Below are 19976 nucleotides of genomic sequence, written 5' to 3' on the forward strand. Positions count from 1 at the left end.
CTGGCTGGAACTAAGAAAACTTAAACATGGAGATTTGTGATCCCTGGACGAAGGTCTACTGTACGTAGCCGCTGACATAAGATTTACTGTTTTCATTCACTACAAACGTCTTGATAGCAGTACATACTCACCGTTTTCTTTCACCCTGGCTTTAACTGGTTTCGTGATCGTGACAACAGTGCCCGTCAATTTTGAATCCACCTCCCTCATGACAAATCTCGCGATTCGAAAGAAAGTCCCGTTCGCATGACGTATTCACCAACACACAGTTTTAAAGTATAATAGGTCCAAGTAGGTGGCCATCTTTGAGTCAGGCACTACTCAATTTGGCATAAAAAGGACGGAATGTGAGTTCCTTTCGTATGACGCGCGTTGCGTTTCTCTCTAACACCACGCCTTCAAAAACAAACAAACAAAAAAAATCAATCACTCGCAGTGGCCTTGCCTTTGCACTTGGTAATATTCTTAATGAACCTTCCTGTTAAACGGACGATTTTGTAAACATTTCGAAAGTGGGAATAATGGACGATTCTGTAAACGTCTAGGAATAAATACCGTTTCGTCCTATGTGTATTATCTCTCTATGCCAATATCTGCTTTGCTAACACTTTTCATTGAGACAATAGCGATGTTTACAGATTCTATGACAGGCCCATAGCTGCCAAGGTTTTAGATTGCTATGTGTGACGTTCATAATTTCGATGTTATTAAAGAGTGTCATTTGAACGAGTATGAGTGACACTATCTCGCGAGCAAAATGAAGCAATGAAGAAGAGGGAAACATAAATATCACAAATTACAATGATTTGCGCAATGAGACATAAACTACTAGCTCCTCATATCCTGCTTCACTCTGTTGCAGGGGGGGAAATGTCTGGCAAGAATTAAGTGAAACTGGGACATAGATACAGTAAAATGCGTATTTACAGACACTAGAGAGAGAGACACGGGTAGCGTGACCAGACGTCGGATTTCCCCAGACTTTTCTTAATTTTAACGTATGTCCCGGTTTATGGGTTTAAGGTCAAACCAACCTGTAAAGTTGAAGTGAAAGGTGTGTGCTTGTTAAGTCATTTATCTGTTTCAGGCAGCAGAAGATGTCGGCTGAATGCATGCTGCAGCTGCAGCAGAGAGGAGACAGATGGGGAGGACACAGGGACATAAAGACATGGGCAGACTGTCATTACAACGTAGGAGCCGATTACGATGTTGGTTGCAAAGGCTCCGAATGGGATTCTGTTTAATTTAACCTGTGTCGGAACCCATGTTTCCGACCGACTCTAAAACGTTTCCGCCCACCCAATTACGATACAAGGTAACTGGTCGGTCAGTCCGTATTGGGTCCGACCAGCATTCGGAGAGTCCGAGACGGTCGGAGCCGAATCGTACAGGTCAACGGATTTGCGCTTCCGACCGACCAATTACGATGTTGGATTCCGACAGCCTTTCTGACTCGGTCTGTCCGACAAGAAAAGGCTGTCAGAAACTGACTTTGCGGGCCTGTAGCAAGCCCCCCTTCACCTAGAGGCCTCTGGTTGGGGACAGTGAGGTACTCATGGGTCCCCTCTGTACAATCATGCACCGTGTGGCAGGCACCATGAGGTGCCCCCCACAGGACCACAACACTGAAATGCGTTAGTATGATGCATGATATTTGTCAGGGCTGGACAGTTGGACTGGAGTAGGGGTTCCACCTGGCTATTTATACCATCTGACCAGTAGTTCAATGTTATGTCACTAGAAAAATAGGAAAATCACTTAAAGCTGACTTTTTTTTCCATATGAGTAAATAGTTTAATCAGTAAATATAGGGAGAAAACACTTTAAAATGTGTTCTGGAGCTATCTTAAGGACCCACTGACTGATAATTAAAGTAAACAAAGGCAGAAAGGCCATGTCAAAAATGAATACAGGCAATTTCATATAAAGCTCTCCTTGAGCATCGAGTCTGGGCCTTTGCAGAATCTTACGTGAAGTGCTAGCCAATATTTTTCTTTGGGAAAAGTGGCAAACATAGAAGAGGTGATTTACATTATGCAGGATGTGGCATATCAGCCAGAGCGGCTAACTTTGAAATGGGGAACTGAGTTCAACTCTTAGCATCAGCTCAACGTCCTTTGCTTCTGGGCAAATCACATGATCTTCCTGTGCCTAAAAAAAAGAAAATGAATGTTTCATCATATACTGTAGCTGGTGCTCATTTAAAGGGCTCCAATACCTTTGGGTTGAGTTTGCGCAGTAAAAAACCTGCAAGGAAAAAAATTGTCCTCTTCAATGCTGCTCGGTGGCCACATTGAGTACTCGCTATTCTTTTACTTTTACTTCTTGTTAATACTATATTGGTAATGGTTCAGCATAATTTCGCTCCACCTCTAAACGTCACAAATGTATAACCTAAACGTGCACTTAGCACAGGTTTCCTGTGTGGCCTAACAACAATTTAAATGAAATACTGCACTTTAAATAATTTTTGAAGTGCAGTCACTGTAGAATGAAAGAATTCCTACATAACACCGTGTACCTTAACTCATTAATTGAGATTTGTTCCTTAGACGATTGACTAGAAACCATCCTCACATATTTAGAATGTGATTATTCTAGAAACGATAATGGACTTGTGTAATTTGTGCACCAATGTTACATGTATATTTAATATAAAATGTAGTTCTTATCCATATTTACACTTGTTTAATAAAAGAGTTACCGTATATCACAATGTAATATGAATCTAATGTACTGACAAGTTATTGTCCTTTGTGTTTAAACATGCACACGTATATTGAATGTGCACCATTGATTTAATATTTTAAGCTTGCCCTCAGTAGGCCACTTTTTCACTCTGCATAAAATACTGTTTTCCCATTCTACTACCATAAATGTTCCCTGCAGGTATTCACACACATTGTTGGTTAAATAGTAGATACAATACTATTAACGATAGAGAGAGACCCTGAGAACAAGACCTTCACGAAAGAACATGGAGAGCCAGAGCGTTAACTGAAGAGTCCTATTTAGCAATGTTTCAACGTGGTTTGGTTGAGCAAGGATGATGACGCGTCCAATTTTAGTGTGAACTAGTTTGCCAATATTTAGCTTACTACTTGTGAATGAAGAAACAGAATGGAACCCTTGATGATGCTAACAGAGGGATGTTACCTGAATATTTTAGTGTGAATAGCTGGTTATTACACTGTCTGATGCGGGAGCACTTTTCCTTTGACTTTGAGGGGTTTAGACCTCTATGCTTATTACCTTTGTGTGGCGGGGTAACAGTAACAGAGCGTAGGCCAGGTCGGGTTAAGTATGGCTTTATTTTACCAAAGACACGTTAGTGTCGACTGTTTAGTCTCTGATTAGCAAATGTGGCGGGATCTGTCTTGGTGATGGACTCTGTTCCTCTCTGGTCTGGTTAAGGCTCGGTCTTTGGGGGCTTCTGACGTCTGGTCTCCGAGGTCCGGACGTCCCACCAGGTTGAGGAAGGTTTAGCGTGAAACAAAAATAAAGAAAGGTATCAGGACTCTTGTCTGACTGCTATCCAGTATATAAAGGACCGGGGAGTGTGGGAAACACCACAGACTGGTGCACGTAGTGACATACAACTCAAGGGGTGGGGGGAGAGTGAACTAGTGCTTGTGCAGGTGAAAGGTTTAAAGACTTGTGGGGGTCGGAGGTTTCTCGCTAGGTATTTTAAAGATCTCTCCTTCCCACTGTGAGAAGTTGGCCTGATGTGCAGTGTTCACTATTCTAGTGATCACTATATATCAGTCCAAACAACCCTTATTGATGATTGGTTGTAAGTCAACCTTATAGACCAGCTATCCTAGTAGCATGGATACGAGCAGTCTAAGGCTAAGACTCTAGAGGGCGTGTTAAGCCAGCTGTTTTACCATCACATTACCCCTTGAACACCCAGTGAAAGGACACCACACAAGTGTTATGAAAATAAACAGTGTATTTATTAGAATCACAACAACCCTGTACTCTTTATGAGGACAGGGTGCTAGGCACACAACAAAACTCTTACGAAAATACTTAAGTTAGCACGTTATACACAAATGCCCGAGGGGCACGAAAAACCATATACTAAAAAAGTGGAATGCGAAATTACTAGCAGGTAAGTACAGTACTAATAGGCTTTGGACTCGCTAGGACTTGACTATAGAATCGTTAGATTACTACTAGGAGGCCCAGGGGACTCGGGTGCAGAGTGTGCACTCTCACGCGGGATGCGGGACAAAGTCTATGGGAGCTAGTAAAGGCAAAGTTAGTGTTCACGGGCGAACCCGACCTGGTAGGAAGAAAACGACAGTGGATCCTGACCCTAGGATAGTGAGGCTATGCTGGGACACCGAAGTGCCGAAGTTACCTAGCCCAGGGGCTGCAGCTGCATAGGTCTGAAAAGACGTCGGGGATCTCGTTGCCGGACCAGGAGCCTGGAAGAAGGAAGTTGCTGGCAGGCGACCAGTGAAGAAAAGTTCGATGGATCCAAGCCTGGATCAAGGAAGAAGAAAACCTGAAAGCAGAGGGGACCAAGTTCTTGAATCACTAGCCAGTGATTAAGTGGGCACCAGGATGGCACCGGGCGAAGTCACCTCGACTAGGTGAGTGGGCGACGCTGGCTCTGCAGATCTCACGGACCAGGAGGCGTTGTCGGCGACCAGGATGGAGAGGCGAGCTGTCCCACGATGGATGAAGCTGTCGGCGTCAAAGTTACCCAGGATTGGGCAACAAGCCTTGGCTAATTCAAGCCCACGCGGTGGACTCAAAATGGCGTCTTGAGTGGACCAGGAGGGTCCGGGGTGCTCCTCTTTTGGAAGGGAGCAAGGGCCAGCCTGGAGCAACCAGACCAGCAGCAGAAATGTCGTCGGGCGTCGTTCAGAAGGCCACAAGCCAGCGGGCTAGTAGCCAAACAACGCGGTGAGCAGCAAAAAGCAGAAGGGCCCCACGCAGATCGTGGAGATGCTGGGAGGCTGCACTTCGGTGCTGGAGCTGCTCAGGGTCGGGGCTTCTCGGACCCCAAAGCACTCACCAGGAAATTACTCGGCGGGCTTGCTGGAAAGAAGTCGTGCAGTCTTGAAGATGGCCGGTCCCTCGAGGTCTCGTCGCACCCACGAATCTCAGCGTGACTGATGATGCAGGTAGAGGTCAGAGGTGCCAGGGAAGCCGGTTCTCGTCGAGCTGGGCAGTCTTGATCCGGAGGAGAGACTTGCAGCAGACCGCAGTGTTCTTAAGATGGTGCCTGCGGATGCAGGGTGACTACTCCTTAGTCACAAGGGAGAAATCTTAGGAAGAAGTCTTGAGTTCCTTTCGTGGAAAGTAGTTTCAGGATTCAAAGATGATCTGATTTGGAAGGGGGCCAGTTCCTACCTTTATCCTGTAAAAAGGGGCTGGCACGCGACTAAGTCCTGCCCTAGGGGTGGGACTAGGAGGGGGGTGGTTACACCCACTTCCTTGGCGGGCTTTTCCCCAGCACAGGGTCTGGAGTGACCCTGGAACTGGTTCCAGCCAGCCTATGCACAGTGAGCACCGGGGTGCCACGTGCAGTCACCTTCCTCTAAAGCCCTGCCTACCTACAATACACAAAACCCTGTCTGGGACGGTGCTGGCACCGCCCCTGGCAGGAAACCCTTTGTCCTTATCTCCTGCTCTGGGAGGACTCCCAGCAGCAGGAGGGCAGACTTGTGTCTCGGTGGCAGCATCCATTTTGTGGAGCTGAGGCTCTGTTTGACTTTAACCGGGGTTAGGGGTTACATACATGTCGTGTCCCTCTAGAAGGGTGGAATGCTAACCCCGTCGCCAGAATTGGCGAGGGGTTAGTATTCCAATTCGTATGACACCTTACTCGACATGTTTTGATAAAGCGATACCAGAGTTGGCATATAACCGCGAGGATTATAATGCACTTAAGAGTATATGGTATGCGATATCATGGAAGCGGCTAAGGGATAGATCCCGAAAGCCGCAGACAGGCTCAGCTCATGCCAGAGCACCATCTCACACGATTCCAAGCACTCTGCCTTCAGGATTGTTAAGGCCTGCCATAGGAGTGACTGATAGGAGATCTGTGTGTCCATTTTTAGGGTTAGATATAGGTATACTATATCTAAAGCAAAGGGTGATTACACCACCTTGCCCCAGCTGTCAAGCAGCCAGTTGTGTCAGATTTGGATGGCCAGCCAGGGGTGGCATAATACATGCTGCAGCCCCTGGTAGGCCCTGGGTACACCTATGCCCTGGGTACCTAAGGTACACTGTACAGGGACTGGTAAGGTGACTCAGTATCCAATTTAGATATGTACCTAAGGTACATGGAATCCATTTTACGGAGAGAGCAGTAGGCCTGGGGTCCTGAATAGCAGGGCCCCAGGTCAACTAAGTCAGAAAACCAGCAAAACACCAGGCAAAAAGTTGGGGGCAACCATAGTCAGGGATCTACCTTCCTACATAACCCCCCCCCAAACGAAAGGAGATAAGGCTAGCCTTGCCAGGTAAGCCTATATTGCCTGAGTGGCCATATAAGGAAGTACCAGCACTGGCATGGTTACCCCCTATCTCATGGTCCACTAAGCAATCCCTCACCCTAAGGGTGTCTGAGGGTCTCCACCATAGGGAATCTCTACCTGTGGTGTGTTTTGGCAAAGTAAAAGGCTGGTGCTGAAATGGAGTACTGAAGTGAGGCTCCACTAATTTTGGGCTCAGCTTCCTCCAATCACTTTCCACCATAGAGGCCTTTCTTTCCAAGACTGAGTTGTTTTGGGCTCTCAGGGTCAACCTCTGGCTACCTACAGCTGGAGGTTGGGTCCCTCTGTTTGGCTTACTGGAGGGACAGGTCAGGTTTGGGGCCCTCAGGTCCCAAGTTTGGCTGTGCCCAACAGTGTCCATCTGTGGGAGGTCCCTAACTAATTTTAAGGGGGATCCCTCAGGAGTATGTTTTATTTTCACTTGGCTAGGATTACTAGCTTCAGTGCCCTTAATCTGTTGATTGGGGAATTCTTTTGGACAGGGGGCCCCTTGGGGTCCACCACTGGCCTCCCTGACCTCTACAGCCCTGGGCTGACTGAGGCAGGGTAGAGAGGGGCAGGTTACCTGCTCCAGACTGGGTCCCACCTTGGAAGGGTCCACTGACATCAGGGGTTCTGCCAGGCTAGGCCTGACTACCTCTGTGGCAGTTTCTTCACAAGGGGTCAGATCAGTTCCCTGAGGAGGCTGATATTTTCCTAAAGTCTGGTGGGAGGGAGATTTCTCTTCCTCCTCAATGCTCTCTGTCTGAGTGGAGTGATCCATAGTTTCAGGCTTCACAACACTATCATCTGTCTGAGTTTGAGCTGTGGCCATCACAACTCTCCCAACCTTTTCAGGAGGGGGCTCAGTTTGGGTGTGGGCTGTTACCATGACAGCCTTGACAACCTGTTCTGGGATGGAAGTTGTCTGAGATGGGGTTGTGACTGGCACAACCCTCCTGACCTGTTCAGGGAGGACATCTTGGACTGGGGCTGTGGCTATCACTGCCCCACTAACCTTACCATGGATGTTTACCATTTTAGAATGGGTTTCTTGCTCAACTTCAGCCCAGGCTGAGAGCTCTAAATCATTCCCCAGTAGGCAATCTACAGGCAAGTTTGGTGACACTGCCACTCTCTTGTGGCCAGTGACACCTCCCCAGCTGAGATTGACCACTGCCATGGGATGATCTCTCTGTACTCCATCAATATTGGTCACCTGGTATGTGGCACCAGGTAAAAGTTGCCTTGAGGGGACTAGACTCTCAGTCACCATAGTGATGCTAGCCCCTGTATCTCTATAGGCCTCAACTTTTATACCATTGATGAGGGGCTCCTGTCTGTACTTGCCCAAAGTGTTGGGACAAGTTGTGAAGTTGGCAAACCCCATGCCAGTCTCACAGACAAGAGTATCTAAGTCAGGGGACCTGGTTAGGCCAGAGTCCCCAGGAACTCCCAAAGTAAATGCACCCAAATTCTTGGGGGCACTCCCACCACCTGGGGGATTACTACTAGTAGTAACAGGAGGGTTGGGAATGTTACTTGGGGGTATGTTTTCCTTATTGTTATTCTTTGGGCAACTGCTGTCAGTTTTTAAATGACCCACCTGTTTACAGGGATAACAATAAGGTTTCTTCTGGTTGTTGGAAGGATTCTGGGACCCACCCCCCTCAGAGGATTTTTGGGGCCCTGATGTGGTTTGATCTGTAGATTTATTCCCACCCTTCTCTTGAGGCTTGGTTGATTCCTTTTTCTGGTCACCACCTTGGTTCTTGGGCCTAATCCTGGTTCTGACCCATTTGTCTGCCCTCTTACCCAATTCTTGTGGAGAGGTCAGATCAGAGTCTACCAGGTGCTGGTGTAATAACTGGTTCTGACAATTATTTAAGACTTGCTCTCTCATAATAAGATTATATAATCCTGTGAAGTCAGTAACCTTGCTACCCAGTAGCCAGCCTTCCAAAGCCTTAGTGGCACAATCAACAAAGTCAGACCAGTCCTGAGACTGAGTTTTCTGGGTGTCTCTGAACAGCAACCTGTACTGCTCAGTGGTTAAGCCAAACCCATCAACCAGTGCATTTTTCAGGACCTGGTAATCATTAGCATCCTCCACTCTTGTAGTGAGGAGCTTATCTCTACCTTTACCATCAAAGGAGAGCCACAGTATAGCTGCCCACTGACTCTGGGGAATGCACTGCACAGTGCAGGCCCTCTCCAGAGCAGCCATCCATTTCTGGATGTCATCCCCTTGCTTAAAGGGGGGCACTATTTTTGTCAGGTGTTTAGTATCTAAACCCTTCTCTCTATCTCTTGGGAGATTGCTGCCACCAGTGGGAACTATCCCACTCATCTGCTGCTCTCTAGCAAAGGCAAGCTTCTCTTTGGCCAGGGCAAGTTCTTCCCTTTCAATCCTCAGTTTGGCTTGTCTCATCCTTGCTTCATGCTCTCTTCTCTGAGGGGAAGTCCATCTCCACTGGGGAGAGCTCCTTCTCCTCTGGGAAGAGGCATTAGAGTGCAGAGACCTATTGGAGTCCCTAGAAAGAGATCTATCTCTCCTAACTCCAAGGTTAGGCCCACTTCGGGTCAGTACTGGGGATCCCCCAGATCCTAGCCCAAGTAAGTCTAAGTTGGCCCTGGTTAGCCTTCTGACTACCTCAAGACCTTTGTCTACCTCATCCCCAGAGAGTTCCTCCTGATCCTCCTCCTCCTCAACTGCAGTAGCAGTGTTGGGGAGGTCTGGATCTCCAGAGGTTCCCTCCAAGGCTGGCATGTTCTCATGTAACTGAGAAAGCTTTCTGGCATCATATGTCTCTAAGAGACCTATCAGAAAGGGAATGGTGGGGTTAGACCCCTGCTTCAGTTTCCTGGAGACACAGATCTGTCTCATCTCCTGGAAACTGAGAGCTGCATATCTTGAAGTGACCTGTGGAGGGTCAACACTGACCAGGGGAGTCTCAGTAGATTCTCCCTGGGTAGACATGCTTTTCTAGTGAGGTGTAAGTGGTGCACTTACCTACACTATAGGTTTGCCTACTGATCCCTTGCTAGAGTTGTAGTTTAGGGTGTGCTAGGCCCTAGGAGCTACAACAGCTGGTTCAGTAGAACTCAGAGTATTCTAAGCTAAGTTATATGTACCTTTAGTACTTATGTGATCTTTCACAAGATATTCTTAGGGCATGTGTGGTAAAACAACAGCAAGCTCAAATCCCAACCACTGCTCACCAATGTGAGAAGTTGGCCTGATGTGCAGTGTTCACTATTCTAGTGATCACTATATATCAGTCCAAACAACCCTTATTGATGATTGGTTGTAAGTCAACCTTATAGACCAGCTATCCTAGTAGCATGGATACGAGCAGTCTAAGGCTAAGACTCTAGAGGGCGTGTTAAGCCAGCTGTTTTACCATCACATTACCCCTTGAACACCCAGTGAAAGGACACCACACAAGTGTTATGAAAATAAACAGTGTATTTATTAGAATCACAACAACCCTGTACTCTTTATGAGGACAGGGTGCTAGGCACACAACAAAACTCTTACGAAAATACTTAAGTTAGCACGTTATACACAAATGCCCGAGGGGCACGAAAAACCATATACTAAAAAAGTGGAATGCGAAATTACTAGCAGGTAAGTACAGTACTAATAGGCTTTGGACTCGCTAGGACTTGACTATAGAATCGTTAGATTACTACTAGGAGGCCCAGGGGACTCGGGTGCAGAGTGTGCACTCTCACGCGGGATGCGGGACAAAGTCTATGGGAGCTAGTAAAGGCAAAGTTAGTGTTCACGGGCGAACCCGACCTGGTAGGAAGAAAACGACAGTGGATCCTGACCCTAGGATAGTGAGGCTATGCTGGGACACCGAAGTGCCGAAGTTACCTAGCCCAGGGGCTGCAGCTGCATAGGTCTGAAAAGACGTCGGGGATCTCGTTGCCGGACCAGGAGCCTGGAAGAAGGAAGTTGCTGGCAGGCGACCAGTGAAGAAAAGTTCGATGGATCCAAGCCTGGATCAAGGAAGAAGAAAACCTGAAAGCAGAGGGGACCAAGTTCTTGAATCACTAGCCAGTGATTAAGTGGGCACCAGGATGGCACCGGGCGAAGTCACCTCGACTAGGTGAGTGGGCGACGCTGGCTCTGCAGATCTCACGGACCAGGAGGCGTTGTCGGCGACCAGGATGGAGAGGCGAGCTGTCCCACGATGGATGAAGCTGTCGGCGTCAAAGTTACCCAGGATTGGGCAACAAGCCTTGGCTAATTCAAGCCCACGCGGTGGACTCAAAATGGCGTCTTGAGTGGACCAGGAGGGTCCGGGGTGCTCCTCTTTTGGAAGGGAGCAAGGGCCAGCCTGGAGCAACCAGACCAGCAGCAGAAATGTCGTCGGGCGTCGTTCAGAAGGCCACAAGCCAGCGGGCTAGTAGCCAAACAACGCGGTGAGCAGCAAAAAGCAGAAGGGCCCCACGCAGATCGTGGAGATGCTGGGAGGCTGCACTTCGGTGCTGGAGCTGCTCAGGGTCGGGGCTTCTCGGACCCCAAAGCACTCACCAGGAAATTACTCGGCGGGCTTGCTGGAAAGAAGTCGTGCAGTCTTGAAGATGGCCGGTCCCTCGAGGTCTCGTCGCACCCACGAATCTCAGCGTGACTGATGATGCAGGTAGAGGTCAGAGGTGCCAGGGAAGCCGGTTCTCGTCGAGCTGGGCAGTCTTGATCCGGAGGAGAGACTTGCAGCAGACCGCAGTGTTCTTAAGATGGTGCCTGCGGATGCAGGGTGACTACTCCTTAGTCACAAGGGAGAAATCTTAGGAAGAAGTCTTGAGTTCCTTTCGTGGAAAGTAGTTTCAGGATTCAAAGATGATCTGATTTGGAAGGGGGCCAGTTCCTACCTTTATCCTGTAAAAAGGGGCTGGCACGCGACTAAGTCCTGCCCTAGGGGTGGGACTAGGAGGGGGGTGGTTACACCCACTTCCTTGGCGGGCTTTTCCCCAGCACAGGGTCTGGAGTGACCCTGGAACTGGTTCCAGCCAGCCTATGCACAGTGAGCACCGGGGTGCCACGTGCAGTCACCTTCCTCTAAAGCCCTGCCTACCTACAATACACAAAACCCTGTCTGGGACGGTGCTGGCACCGCCCCTGGCAGGAAACCCTTTGTCCTTATCTCCTGCTCTGGGAGGACTCCCAGCAGCAGGAGGGCAGACTTGTGTCTCGGTGGCAGCATCCATTTTGTGGAGCTGAGGCTCTGTTTGACTTTAACCGGGGTTAGGAGTTACATACATGTCGTGTCCCTCTAGAAGGGTGGAATGCTAACCCCGTCGCCAGAATTGGCGAGGGGTTAGTATTCCAATTCGTATGACACCTTACTCAAAATGTTTTGATAAAGCGATACCAGAGTTGGCATATAACCGCGAGGATTATAATGCACTTAAGAGTATATGGTATGCGATATCATGGAAGCGGCTAAGGGATAGATCCCGAAAGCCGCAGACAGGCTCAGCTCATGCCAGAGCACCATCTCACACGATTCCAAGCACTCTGCCTTCAGGATTGTTAAGGCCTGCCATAGGAGTGACTGATAGGAGATCTGTGTGTCCATTTTTAGGGTTAGATATAGGTATACTATATCTAAAGCAAAGGGTGATTACACCACCTTGCCCCAGCTGTCAAGCAGCCAGTTGTGTCAGATTTGGATGGCCAGCCAGGGGTGGCATAATACATGCTGCAGCCCCTGGTAGGCCCTGGGTACACCTATGCCCTGGGTACCTAAGGTACACTGTACAGGGACTGGTAAGGTGACTCAGTATCCAATTTAGATATGTACCTAAGGTACATGGAATCCATTTTACGGAGAGAGCAGTAGGCCTGGGGTCCTGAATAGCAGGGCCCCAGGTCAACTAAGTCAGAAAACCAGCAAAACACCAGGCAAAAAGTTGGGGGCAACCATAGTCAGGGATCTACCTTCCTACACCCACCCACCCCGAGAACTTATCTTGTACCTGTTCCAGCCATGCCCCTCCTTGAGCGTGGCACGGCGGCTCATGGGGTCGTTGGCCTCCTGGCTCCGTCGGGACTGCAGCGGGACCCGATCTTCGTTCTCCTCCTTCGTCTCTATCCACTCCTCTGGTCACCACAAACGTGCTCACTCCTCGCTCTTCCTCCACTCCGGTGTCGATGCACATCCAATTCCTGGGAGTCTCCAGCCTTAACGCCTGGAGCGACCTGACGTCATCAGGGGGAGGAGTCTCGTCAGGTAGGAATCCCCAATTAAAGGAGCTGGCCTCGTGTTCGTCTTCTGTGTTCTTTAATAAAGTTTTGGACTGTGGCATCCATTCTTGCTGCTGAAAGGGGACAAGAGGCGGAGAAAGTGGTACAGCAGACCACTAGTCTCTCTTCGTGTCAAGATTCTTGCCCGGTGACCCCAACCCGTCACATTCCTTCCCCTCTGGATTATCCTGATCGGGGAGAGGAAAGACCCTAGATAGGAAATCAGTGTTCCCATTGTCTCTCCCCTTCGGATGTCGCACCTAAAAGGTAAATGGCTGTAGAGACAAAAACCAGCGGAGTACACTGGGGTTCTGGGCCTTGTTCCGACACATCCATTGCAATGGAGCATGATCCGTGTACAGGATGAATGGTTTCCCTTCTAAATAATAGCGTAATTTGTCAGTGGCCCACTTGATTGCCAGGCACTCCCTCTCTATCGTGGGGTACTTGCATTCCAGGGCAAACAATTTCCTACTGACATATAAAATAGGATGTTCTAGACCGTCTCCTCCCATCTGTGACAACACCGCCCCCAACCCCGAGTTAGATGCATCAGTGGACAGGATGAATGTTTTGCTGTAATCTGGGGATATGAGGACAGGACTAGTGGTGATGATTTTTTTCAGCTCCTTGAAGGAGCCAAAAATTTCCGGGGATGGATGTATGAGCTGTTGTGGCCCTACCTCCTTTCGAAGGATGTTGGTTAAAGTGGCTGCTAGCTCTGCAAATTGGAGGATGAATCTCCGATAGTAACCAATCAGGCCCAAAAATGCCCGCAGTTCCCTCTTGGTGGTGGGAAAAGGTGTTTCTACTATAGCCTTCACTTTTGCTGCCTGGGGGGCCATTACTCCGTCTCCTAACACGTATCCGAGGTATTTTACTCTCTGATATGCTGTGCGGGATTTTTGTGCATTGATGTGTCGTCCCGCACATTCGAGCACCTGTAAGATGGTTTCCAGGTGTTTCAAGTGTTCTGCCCAATTCAAACTGTAGACAACTATATAATCCAGGTATGCTTAGCAGAACGAGGGGTATGTCTGTAGGATGGTGTTCATCAATCTTTGGAAAGTGGCAGGTGCCCCCTAGAGTCCAAAAGGGAGAACATTAAATTCAAACAAACCGTTGTCAGTTAAAAACACTGTTTTCTTTCGGTCTTCTTCGTGGAGGGGCAGCTGCCAGTACCCCTTTGTCAAATCAAAAGTTGTGATGTACTTGGAGTCGCCTAACTCCTCTATGAGCTCATCAACCCTGGGGATAGGGTAGGCGTCAAATGTTGATATAGCGTTCAAGGCTCGAAAATCCATGCAGAAGCGCGTTGTTCCGTCCGGCTTTGGGACCATTACGATTGGAGGTGACCAGTCACTTTTAGATGGACGGATCATGCCCAGTTTCAACATCTCCTGCACCTCTTTTCTCACTGCATCTCTTCTTGCCGCGGGTGTCCGAATGGGCCTTTCTTTTACTATTTTTCTGGTCAGTGTCTTAATATTGTGTTCTGCTAGGGAGGTCTTTCCTGTTATATCCGTAAAACAGGCCGAAAAAGGAAGTAAGGTTTGATGTAGCTCTTCCCTCATGTTATCTGGAATGTCTTCATTGATCACGAGTTTCTCCAACGTAGAGTCATGGGCAGTAGAGGCTGGCAATGAAAGGTGTGCTGCTTTGGGTGTAGGCCCGAGCCATTTTTTTAACATGTTTATATGGTAACATTGGGTCCTGGTAAGAGTTATCTGCACTCAATACATTGTGTTGCCCAGGGTCTTGGTTACCCGGTAAGGACCTAACCATTCGCTTTGGAATTTACGGGTAGAGGAAGGAAGTAGGACCAATACCCAGTCCCCAACAGATAGTTTCCTCCACCTATTCCCCCTGTTGTAGTACTTCTTCTGTTTGTTTCTACTTTTTTCCAGGTTAGAGTAGGCCAAGTCTCTCAATTTTGCTCAGCTTCGACCTTAGTTGTTGCGTATACTCCAATAAGGATCGCTGGTCATTTTATTCTTCTGTCTCCCAAACGTCTTTGGTCATCTCAAGGAGGGACCTGGGCTGTCGTCCATACAGCATCTCAAATGCTGAGCAACCCAGGCTACTTTGTATCTGGGAGCGTAACACAAATAGGGCCAGTGGTAGAAGACGGTCCCAATTCCGTCCCTCGACGGTGAGCATTTTCTTCAAAGTTGTTTTTAGGGACCGTTGTACCTCTCGACGAGACAGTCAGTCTGAGGATGGTATACTGACGTGCGGAGGTGGTGTAGATCTAATGAGCGGCACACTGATCTCATTAGGCGGGACACGAATGGCGTCCCTTGGTCCGTTAATACTTCTTTGGGGAAGCCCACTGTGGAGAATAATTCCCAAAAATGTTCTGCAATGTTTTTGGTGGTGGGAACCCTGAGGGGGAAAGCCTCATGGAATCTGGTGGCGTAGTCCACAATAACCAATGCGTAAAGGTTCCCTTTAGATGTTTTGGGCAGGGGTCCTATCAAGTCCATATCAACTCTTTCGAAGGAGGTTCCTATAATTGGCATGGGTTGCAGGGGGCTGCCGGAGGTCTTTGCATATTCTTTTTCTGGCATATTTTGCACGTTTGACAGTACTTCTGAATGACTTTGTAGATGCCTGGCCAGAAGAAGTGACGCAATACGCTCTCTGTAGTTTTCTCCATCCCAGTGTGTCCTGGGGTGATATGTGCGAGGGAGAAGAACAGGATCTCTCTCAGAATGCAACAGGAACTAGTAGCTGTGTTGGTTCCCCTACTCTACCCTCACAATGCAGAAGGTCGTTTTTGATTTAAAAAACAGGGATATGTGGGGGGATGTGTTACTCTTATTAACATGGGCAGACTTCCAGTCATTAAACAAAGTGGAATTGTTGGCTTGGGCGAAGCGGAAACTGCAGTCTAACAACCAAGGGTCTGGGGAAGTAAAGGCCGGAAGAGCGATCCCTGCACTCCTGTTTGTCTTCCTACTTTATCATGGAACAGGGAGAGAAAATCAGGATGATGTCTTTGGGTAAGGAATCTACTACCCTCACCTTTAGCGTGCATGGGTTTCTATCTATGGGTACCATGGTTACCACTGCCCGCGATATAGTTTTACATCTCCGTGCACGCAACGGATGTGTGCCAATGTGTCGGGTATATATTGGGTAGGGAGGATAAGGCTTCTCTGAACCACTGACTGCTTAAATCCTGAATCTAACAGGGCTTTTACCAGTTTCCAATTCCCATTCACCTGCACACGTACATAAAAGGATGTCCCCATCTCTGCCGAGTATAGTACTGCCTTTGGGATATACCCAACCTCCAGGGGCTTCTCCGCTGGTTTCTTTCTGGGGCATAGACGGGCTATGTGGCCCCAGTCACCACATTCAAAACGCTGGGGCCCTCTGAATGTGGGCGTCTCCACTCGGACAGGTTTGGTTCTTGGAAGGCCCATCACTGGTTTCAGCTTCTTTTCGGGTTTAGGGGGCAGACCATTCTTGTGAGTTTTTTCATTGTCCCATATCATAGTCCGAGGTTGGGCTCTTGAATAGTTTGCGGCCATCTCGATGGCTTGTTCGGCCAAGAGGTTGGAGTGTTGTTTAAACCATCTCTGTGTTCCATAGGGGAGGGCTTCCATGAATTTTTCCAGGTATACCCTAGTCATTATTTCATCTTTGTTACTAGTGGCCTGTTTCAGCCACTTGTCTGCTGCCATCTTAAGGCGAAAAAATAGTGTCTTCGGGTTCTTCCCTGGTATGCCTCTTTCTTTCCTAAACCTTACTCGATAGGCTTCCGTGTCTAGACCAATATGGTCGAGGATCACCTCTTCAATTCCCTGGTCGGGGGTGTCCCCAGTAGGATTGGCGACTTGGTAGGAAAATTGGGGTTCGCCTGTTAGGAGGGGCGCCAAAAAGAAGGGCCATTTTTCTTCGGGCCAGCCACAAGCTCTGGCGGCCCTCTAGAAATTCAATAAAAAGGCGTCTGGATCCTCCCCGGGTAAGTACTTCTGGAGGGCTATTCCAGAGGGATTCGGAACGGGAGCTTGCCTTTCCACCTGTATAGGGGTACTAGGGTCGTGTACTGCCTTCTGTAGGCTTTCAATGTGGGCAGTGATGGTGCTCTTAAATACTTTGTGGTCCGCCTGCGCTGATGTCATCTGTCTCTCGATGGCCCATTCCAGTTTTTCCTGGCCTTTAATGAGGTGTTGGATAAGGGTGTCCATCATGGGTTGACTGATGGACTGGGATGTTAATCTCACTTCTGACACCAGTTTTGGTGGGGTAACAGTAACAGAGCGTAGAGCAGGTCGGGTTAAGTATGGCTTTATTTTACCAAAGACACGTTTATGTCGACTGGTTAGTCTCTGATATGCAAATGTGTTGGGATCCGTCTTGGTGATTGACTCTGTTCCTCTCTGTCTGGTCTGGTTAAGGCTCGGTCTTTGGGGGCTTCTGACGTCTGGTCTCCGTGGTCCGGACGTCCCACCACGTTGAGGAGGGTTTAGCGTGAAACAAAAATAAAGATAGGTATCAGGACTCCTGTCCGACTGCTATCCAGTATATAAAGGACCGGGGAGTGAGGGAAGCACCACACACTGGTGCATGTAGTGACATACAACTCAAGGGGGGGAGTGAACTAGTGCTTGTTCAGGTGAAAGGTTTAAAGACTTGTGGGGGTCGGAGGTTTCTTGCTCTCCGCAGTGCTATCAATACTTCCCAGAGGTGGCATCGGTGGTCCTCCCAAGAGGAGCTAAACACCGCAATGTCATCCAGGTAGGCGGCACTGAAGTCCTCCAGCCCAACCAACACCCGGTTGAGCAACCTCTGAAAGGTGGCAGGGGCATTCTTCATTCGAAAGGGCATCACCCAGAACTGGTAGTGCCCATCGGGGGTGGAGAAGGCTGATCTCTCCTTTGCTCCCGCGGTCAAGGCCATCTGCCAATACCCAGACGTCAAATCAAATGTGCTGAGGTGTTTGGCAGCCCCCAACCGATCTATGAGCTCATCAACTCGGGAGATGGGGTGCGCGTCAGTCTTGGTGACTGAGTTGAGGCCCCGATAATCCACGCAGAACCGAAGTTCTGGGGTGGAACCAGGTGCAGCAGCTTTCGGGACCAGGACCACTGGGCTGGACCACAGGCTGCTCGAGGACTCAATCACCCGAAGGGCAAACATATTAGTAACCTCCTCCTTAACCGGTCAGTCACTTGGGAAGCTGTAACGGCGTAGACTCGCCATTACTCCTGTTCATGATCACGGGACATTGCAGGGGGTTTCACCACCTTCAACCCCCCCTCTTCTACCCTTCACAGCCCATCGATACCGCACCCAGCGCCCAGAAGAACGAAGCGATACACTGGCCCTTTAATTCTGAGACAGCTGAGGAATGGGCGGGTCTGTGCGATGAGGCGGAGACGTCTTATACGGAAGAACGCCAGAGCCAGGTGTGCTTGTTCACCCGGAGCGAAGAGGAGTCGTGGAGGAAGAGTGTCGAGGAGCAGAGCGGAGTTGAAGAAGAGACGGAAAGAGCGGAGGACGTCGAGAGCGGAGGAGTAGCGGCGCCTGTGACGGAGGAGAAGCCAGGAGGCCAACGTCCTCACGAGTCGCCCTGCCACACACCCGGGGGAGGTGTGTGGCTAACCCAGGTACGCAATACAATCCGGAGCTGGGTGGGACGTAACGGCGGTTCCACTGTATAAAATTGGTATCTCCCTGTCCCGGTTTACCCTTCCCCGAGCACTACCCCTCACATTTAGTACCTTGTACAAAAGAGTGTTGCACGGGTTATTGCGTCCTCACACCTTTTCCCCATCACTTGTGCATTTGAGAACATCCCTCTCACGAGACATTATTTTTGTCTGTTTGCCCCGAGAGTCAAGACGGACACGGAGGAAGTAACGCCCCGACGGAGTCCTGAAGGCTATCGCCGACTCGACCCAACCAAACATCGACATAGGAGGCCCACTAGAAGTCGATCTCCACGTCGAGCTGTGCCTCTAAGAAAAACGTGTACTGATCACCTATATAACACAATAAAACCCGTTAAAACTAAGACCTGCTTATTGCCCATTTCTCTCGAGCCTATCACAGAAGCCTTATGCTTAATGGGAAGACTATCCCCGGTGTCCACGTCATGGACACAACAGGCACGAGGGAGAACAGATCACCGAATTGTCCCAACAGTTGGCAACAATCACCCTGCTGCTCAGGGGTCAGTTTGGGGGAGAGGACCATGCCTTCCACTGGCCCATCTCGCTCCCCCGCACACAGGAGGTCAGGTAGGGGTTCGCTCGCCTCCTCCATCCCAGCATCGGTGGCCAGAAGCATGCTCACCTCCGACCTCTCAAAGTGGGGCTTCAGGCGGTTAACATGTAGGACCAATAAGCGGTTCCTGGGAGACTGTAAGTCCACCAGGTAGGTAACAGGGCTTTTGCGCTTCACTACCTCAAAGGGGCCGGTCCACTTATCTTGGAGCACGTAAGGCTCACCAGGGGCCATGACCCAAACCTTTTGTCCAGGCTGAAACTCGGTCAGAGTGGCATTCTGATCGTGCCAGCGTTTCATCTCTTCTTGACTGGCTTCCAGGTTTGCCTCAGCAAGTTTCCTGAAACGCTGAGTCTGGTTTCTGAAGGACAGCATGTAACTGAACACATCCTGGGGAGGTTTCCTGGGAGATTGTTCCCAGCCTTCCTTGACCAGACTCAGAGGCCCTCTTACTGGGTGACCATAGAGCAGCTCAAAGGGACTGAACCCTAAAGATTTCTGTGGCACCTCACGGTAGGCAAACAACATGCATGGCAAGAGGACATCCCACTTACGCCTCATGGGCTCACCTAGGCCCATAATCATGCCCTTAAGGGTCCGGTTGCATCTCTCAAACAGCCCGTTACCCTGGGGGTGGTAAGGAGTGGTAAATTTATAGGTTACCCCACACTCCTCCCACAGAGACCTCATGTACTTGGAGATTAAATTAGTCCCTCTATCAGACACCACCTTTCTGGGGAATCCCAGGCGGGAGAAAATCCCCATCAGTGCCCGTCCCACCACGGGGGCCGTCACTGTCCTGAGCGGGATGGCCTCAGGGTACTGGGTGGTTTGGTCCACCAAGACCAGGATGAACCTGTTGCCCATGGCTGTCTTGGGATTCAGAGGCCCCACAATATCAATGCCCACTCTCTCGAATGGGGTACTAACATCAAGGAAGTGCTGCAGGGGGGCCTTAAGCTTCCCTCCCACTCTTC

General features: G+C 49.3%; 1 protein-coding gene across 2 annotated transcripts in view; it reads right to left on the minus strand.

Annotated features, from left to right (window-relative positions):
* The window catches only part of SPDL1 (spindle apparatus coiled-coil protein 1), a 424110-nt gene that overhangs the window by 341038 nt on the left and 63096 nt on the right, over positions 1–19976 (minus strand). Inside the window, exon 1 of one of the 2 annotated variants that reach the window (XM_078653377.1) lies at positions 132–236. The exons of the other annotated variant lie outside the window; for it this stretch is intronic. The gene's annotated coding sequence lies outside the window, so the exon portion shown is untranslated. Of the gene's footprint in view, positions 1–131; positions 237–19976 lie in introns of those variants that run through there. 2 annotated transcript variants of the gene reach the window in all.

Source organism: Lissotriton helveticus, chromosome 7, assembly GCF_964261635.1.
Source record: "Lissotriton helveticus chromosome 7, aLisHel1.1, whole genome shotgun sequence".
In the NCBI taxonomy this organism is placed as follows: Eukaryota; Metazoa; Chordata; class Amphibia; order Caudata; family Salamandridae; genus Lissotriton; species Lissotriton helveticus.